This window comes from Triticum aestivum, chromosome 1B (assembly GCF_018294505.1).
Source record: "Triticum aestivum cultivar Chinese Spring chromosome 1B, IWGSC CS RefSeq v2.1, whole genome shotgun sequence".
NCBI classification, from domain to species: Eukaryota; Viridiplantae; Streptophyta; class Magnoliopsida; order Poales; family Poaceae; genus Triticum; species Triticum aestivum.
Window position 1 is genome coordinate 438929320 of NC_057795.1, and position 7178 is coordinate 438936497.

The window sequence follows — 7178 nt, forward strand, 5'->3', positions numbered from 1 at the left end:
TCACTTGTACTTATTCACGGATTCGTACAAATCTGGAACCAACTCTCAACATATAAGTGAATGTCTTCGCATCATGAGGTCAATATCTTCAAACTGATTTATCTTCAAAATCTTCTGAGAATGCATATGACCTCTTCCCCTTCCCTCGCATCTCTAATGCTGTCACAGGTACATGTCCGTGGGAGAATCCCTTGGTTCTCATAGTCTGCATTCGTTTGCAGAATTCTTACAACATCACATTGATTCTCCTGAAGCCAATTCCTGTTTGTCCAGCAAGCGAAAGCCCTTGAAGCCTCTGAACATATTGAAACCATTCAGTTTGAAGTTCATGGCTACAGAGAAGTCAGTAAGGAAGGGTGGCAGACAGCATCGAGGGGGAACATCAAAAGATTTGCCTGATGACCTCGCAAAACTTTATAAGACAGATCCTGAAGAGAATTATCATCAGCGCAAGACATGGATCCAATGGATTCGACGATATTGGGCTGAACAATGGTTCAAATACAAGTTCGTGACACATGAATATGCTGAGAAGAATGCTATCAAAAGTCCTTGGGGTGATATTCTCTATCGAGGCCTTCAACCCAAGAACAGAGCTGAAGCTATTGCATAGGGTTTCTATCCCTGTATGGTCCATGGACCTCAGCCTGAAAATGCCAACTCAACATCATTGCTCTGGTGTCGTGACGACAATCTCTTCAAGCGTAACTTTCAGCACGCAAAGGCATCAGCCAAAGAAAACAAGAAGTCATTGGGATTAGACTTCAATCCTGGTCCCTCTGCTCCCCGTGCTGACGGTTCACGTGATGCAGAACCCAATGTCATCGGCCCATTCTCCAACCTTGATGGCCTCATCACTTACATCTTGGTCCAAGGTGCCAAAGTGGATCATTCTGATAATGATGCTGACACTGATGAAGCCCCAACTCCTCCTCCAAAGCCGCAAAAGCCAAAGAAGCTTAAGGCTTCAGGATCAGCTGCTCCTCCAAAAGCTTCACGTGTGAAGCCACTGGCCACTGCACCTCCTGAAGATAGTGTGTAGTCTGAGGATCTATCACATATCTCCAAGAAGATGGAGAAGAAAAAGAAAATCGTCAAGCACAGTGATCAAATCTTGACTCCTGCTGCCATTCTGTGAGAAGAGCACATTGACCTGTCCAGCGATGAAGATCTTGCATATGATGCCCTTGAGCAACTAATCAAGAGCAAGGAAGAAGCAGAGATCTTCAATAATTTGCCTCTCTTTGATGTGGCAATCATCCATAACTTCATTGATGAGTGGTTTGACACCCCAAATCTCAGCTTTGATGATCTGCAACTTCTCATTGGCCTCAGCGTCGCCTTCAATGGCGCCATTGCTTATGAGCTAGCTCTTGCTCAGCGCATCGTTGAACTGAAGCACAAAATCGACTATGAGAAGGCTCAGTTCAAGAAGCATGTGGCCAAGCTCAGTGTGCAAGATGTCAAAAACTTCAAGATCATGTTGCACGAGCTCAAAGAAGCCTTTCATAAGAAGCGTGAAGAAGCTCAAGGCTCTCGTGAGCGTATGAAGAGTCTGGCTGACAAGTGTGTGCTAGCCTACAATGAGGCTGAGAAGCACAAGTCTCTTGGACGTCCTGGCATTGACCCAAGAATGGCTGCAAAGAAGAAGAAGTTATCAACTGCTCAATCTGCACCTTCAAGGCAGGAAGAACCTCGCATAGTCTTCCCAAGCAGCATGACTGGCTCGAAGCCAAAGGTCATGTCAACCGCTTCAGAACTGAAGAAGACGAGGGCTGCAGAGGCTGAATCTAGAAAAAGGAAAACTACAGAACCCTCTGATGCTGCTCCCTCAAAGAAGAAGCGCAAAACCAAGAAGAATCGGGCTGCTCCCACAGAGCCCTTGGTTGTTGAACCCATCTCAATGGTGCGTCCTGCATCTGAACACCAAGAACAACAGCTGATAGTTCATGAGTCTGCTTCCACAGAGGCTTATGAAGCTGAAGACATTCCAACAGTTGAACCCACCGCTGCTGAAGACATTGGTCACCATGACAATGTTGAAGATGATGACGTTCTTCCTCAGATCGAATACAACTTGGTATCATCGCCTGTTCTCACGAACAGCGAACTCATCAGCATTGGTCGTCCTCTGACGCCAATTGCTCAGGATGCATCATGGGCTGATCACCCACAGCAACAAGGCTCCCCAATTACTCCCCAACCACAACCACAAGTTACACCGCCTGTTCAATAAGAACAAGAAGACCTTGAGGCCCAGCTCACTCCATCTCCAAAGGCGTCGCCAACTTTTCGCAGGCTTCGCAAAGGACAAAGGCCTCAGGTCCCTCTTTCGAGCATACCAGAAGGAGAAGTGCACCACTCATCTGTTGCACGTCAAGTGTTTCCAGAAGCCACTCCGACTGTGAATGTCTCCGTGTCTGAAGCCCAAGCTGCTGAAGACAATCCGTCTACATCAGCCGATGAAAATCAAGAAGACGTGCGTGTCCCCACTTCCCCCAATACTGAAGAAGCTATTCCTGATGTGAACGTGCCAGTGCCCGACCCTCCAGCTCATCAAGTGGAGGTTGAAAATCTTGAGGCTGCCACCACCAACACCAATGAAGCCAATGACGTTGTCATGGCTGAAGCTAATGTGGAGCTTGCACCGACCAATGTGCCCGAAGCCAATGATGCAACTGCTCCTGAAGTGTCTGTTGTGCGGCCTGAAGCCTCAGTTGTTGCCACTGCTCTTGTTCCGCCACCAAGGCCCTATACTATTGAGCAAGCATACAATCATGGTCAGCTAACCACTGTCCGATGGCCCGTTTTGGTCCCTCCGCCTACTGCTTCTGGTCCTTAGTTTGATTACCATGTTGAGCATAGGCCTCGGGTCCAGAAACCAAAGCCAAGACTGCCAAGGTTCCCAGGAACTGCCAACTCTATAGGGTCCTTCAATGCAAATGGCTTCAAAAGCCACAACACCTTCTTTGACAGCGCAAAGAACCCCTACACAAAGCCAAGAATATCATCTGATCATTTCTGGAGCTATCAGCAGCGAAGCTATTACTCCTGCATTCTGTATGATCAAGGGCGCATTTTCCCTCATATGCGCCTCGACACTGAAGCCATTGTTGGACTGCCATGCTTAGAAGAAGCACTTGACTGCTTTCGTGATGCAGGTCTGCTCAGCTTTGTGATAGACAAAGAACATTAGAATGAGGAACTTTTGCTTCAATTCTATGCTACCCTCCACATTCGTGGCTACAACAGGGATATAAAGACATGGGTTCTCGAGTGGATGACTGGAAATGTTCATCATGAAGCCAAAGCTCATGACATCATTGAGCTTACAGGCTTATCCACTCCCGGAGAGCTGTACGAACCTAATTGTCAACTCCACCGCAATGCACTGGAAAGCATCTTCCATAAGCCAGAACCCAACATGAGCCAGATGTTGAGCATGATGAAGCCTTTGCCACATGACGCTGAATACCCAACAGAGTTCTTTGTTGATGACCTTGAGTATCTGCCTCGCACCATATATCACATCATCAGGTGGACTCTATTGCCTATCAAAGGGCATTCATCAGCTGCAAAACTTGAAGGAGCCATGAAGACATTTGTCTTTTACATCCTCAATGGCATCAGCTTCAATACACAAGAATTCTTCATCCAGCAACTTGCTGCGTCTGGATCTGACCTTTTTGGCCTGAAGTTCTATGCTCCATGGGTCATGCGCCTCATCAAGCTACACTCTGCTATCAACTATCAGCCCTCTGCTCGCAATCATCTGATCTTTCTACCAGAGGTTGATATGTCAGTTGAAGCCATATACCCTGAGCCTGCCAAGAAGCCTCTCTGTCTTCAAAATGTTGAACACCAAAGCTTCACTCAGCCCATGGAAGGAGTCCAAGCAGTAACTCGTATCTATCCAATGGCTGGGAATACTCGTCTGCCTCATCGTGCGCAAACTGAAGCTACTGAGAGCACAATTGCCCAAAGACCCAAGAAGCGCTCTCGCGTTCTAAATGACCGAGAACTACTTGTGGCACTGCATCAGAAACAAGATAAGCATCACTTTTGGCTCAAGCGACAGATGCAAAGCCTCTTGGTGGACGTCAATCGCATTCGAAATCTTGCCACCAAGAATGCCTTTGTCACTCACGAGACCTGTCGGCAATCATGGAAGAGTTTGACGCTGCTAAGTGCTGAAGAAGATCTTCAAGACGATGGCTTCACTGAAAGATTCAAGTTTGACTCCACTCCTCCACGGAATGCTGTCCTACGTCGAACCCCATCTCTTGAAGACTCTGACTATTCTTCCTCCGCGGCAACTGTGAATGCCAGAGTGATCGATGATGAAGACGATGCTACTTCACCGCCTCCTACTTCTACACACATCGACACTGCACCAAGTACGTCTGCACCGCCAAACAACAACGACAACCCTGATGCTTCTCCTACTCATGAGAATGAGTAGATGCTCTATGTCTTCAAACCTTTTTGGTCATTACTGACAAAAGGGGGAGAAGTGTATGAGTTGATAGTCTTCAAGCGGGTTCATATGGGCGGTTGCTTTATATTTTGCCTCGTGTTTACAACTCTCGCTTTTGATACATTTGGTTCTTTGAGTTGTAACACTTAAACTCGATGGTCGTCTGCTACTTATTTGCTTTTCTGTGATGCGATGATAAATTCCGCATGTGCGATGATAACTTCCGCACTTAGATCATTCTGCAGACGTCCATTTTTCATTATGCATGTCATTCCTTTTGTTACATCATTTCATGCATGATGAATTATCTTCATAAGGTGAAGAGGATCTCCACAAGTACAACCTGCCATGTGCATTTGCATTCCAAAAGCAAATTACTTATATGCACATCTTCAGGGGGAGCCTTTGCCATTTATGAAGACAATACCCTATCCTTTACAATTTCACATACTTTATTCCCATTGAAAACTTCAACCAGTTTGTCATCAATCACCAAAAAGGGGGAGATTGTAAGTGCATCTAGTGCCACCCCTTGTTGGTTTTGGAGTATTGACGACAAAGTTGGTTGAGGGACTAATGCGTTTGTGAGAATTGCAGGATAACACAGGTAGTGTCCCTCATTGATTCGGTTTACCTATCGGAGATGACCCCTAAAAATGTATGAAGACATTGAAGACAATGGTGGTATGTGAAGATATTCACATTGAAGACTATGACATGAGAAGACATTGAGTGAAGACTATGGAGCGCGAAGACTGTGTCGTTTCGTTATTTCCTTTTCTTCTTTGTTGAGTCATAGGAACCACCGTACTGTTAAGTGGGGTCCAAGTGAACTAAGTCAGAATGACTGAAGTGATGCTCAACCAAAATCCTATGTCTTCAAGCGAAGACAATGAGAGCAAATCTTATCCAGAGCTGGATGAGTCAGCTTTGCTTGTAGCCCAAGTAAAGTTGTCGTGTGTGTTTGAAATCTAACTGTTGGAACACGTGTCAGTTCCTTAGTGACCCAGGGTCATTTCGGACATATCAGTGTTGGAAATATGCCCTAGAGGCAATAATAAAAGCATTATTATTATATTTCTTTGTTCATGATAATTGTCTTTATTCATGCTATAATTGTGTTATCCGGAAATCGTAATACATGTGTGAATAACAGACACCAACATGTCCCTAGTAAGCCTCTAGTTGACTAGCTCGTTGATCAATAGATAGTCATGGTTTCCTGGCTATGGACATTGGATGTCATTGATAACGGGATCACATCATTAGGATAATGATGTGATGGACAAGACCCAATCCTAAACATAGCACAAGATCGTATAGTTCGTTTGCTAGAGTTTTTGCAATGTCAAAGTATCTCTTCCTTCGACCATGAGATCATATAACTCCTGGATACCGTAGGAGTGCTTTGGGTGTATCAAACGTCACAACGTAACTGGGTGACTATAAAGGTGCACTACAGGTATCTCCGAAAGTATCTATTGTTTTATATGGATCGAGACTGGGATTTGTCACTCCGTATGACGGAGAGATATCACTGGGCCCACTCAGTAATGCATCATCATAATGAGCTCAAAGTGACCAAGTGTTTGGTCACGGGATCATGCATTACGGTACAAGTAAAGTGACTTGCCGGTAACAAGATTGAACGAGGTATTGGGATACCGACGATCGAATCTCAGGCAAGTAACATATCGATTGACAAAGGGAATTGCATACGGGGTTGATTAAATCCTCGACATCGTGGTTCATCCGATGAGATCATCGTGGAGCATGTGGGAGCCAACATGGGTATCCAGATCCCGCTGTTGGTTATTGACCGGAGAGCGATCCCGGTCATGTCTACATGTCTCCCGAACCCGTAGGGTCTACACACTTAAGGTTCAGTTACGCTAGGGTTGTAGGGATATGTATATGCAGTAACCCGAATGTTGTTCGGAGTCCCGGATGAGATCCCGGACGTCACGAGGAGTTCCGGAATGGTCCGGAGGTAAAGATTTATATATGGGAAGTCCTGTTTCGGGCATCGGGACAAGTTTCGGGGTTATCGGTATTGTACCGGGACCACCGGAGGGGTCCCGGGGGCCCACCGGGTGGGGCCACCCATCCCCGGGGGCCACATGGGCTATAGGGGGTGCGCCTTGGCCTACATGGGCCAAGGGCACCAGCCCCACAAGGCCCATGCGCCTAGGGTTCCAAAGGGGGAGGAGTCCTACTAGTGGAAGGCACCTCCTAGGTGCCTTGGGGGGGAGGGAAACCCCCCTAGGCCGCCGCACCCCCTAGGAGATTGGATCTCCTAGGGCCGGCCACCCCCCCTTGGCACCCCTATATATAGTGGGGGGAGAGGAGGGACTTCATACCGTGTGCCCTGGCCTTTGGTTGCCTCCTTCTCCCTCCCCAACACCTCCTCCAACTCCATAGCGCTTAGCGAAGCTCTGCCGGAGTACTGCAGCTCCACCAACACCACGCCGTCGTGCTGCTGCTGGTGCCATCTCCCTCAACCTCTCCTCCCTTCCTTGCTGGATCAAGAAGGAGGAGACGTGGCTGTTCCGTACGTGTGTTGAACGCGGAGGTGCCGTCCGTTCGGCGCAGGTCATCGGTGATTTGGATCACGTCGAGTACGACTACATCATCACCTTGCAAGCTTCCGCACGCGATCTACAAGTGGTATGTAGATGCAAACTCTCTCCCTAGACTCGTT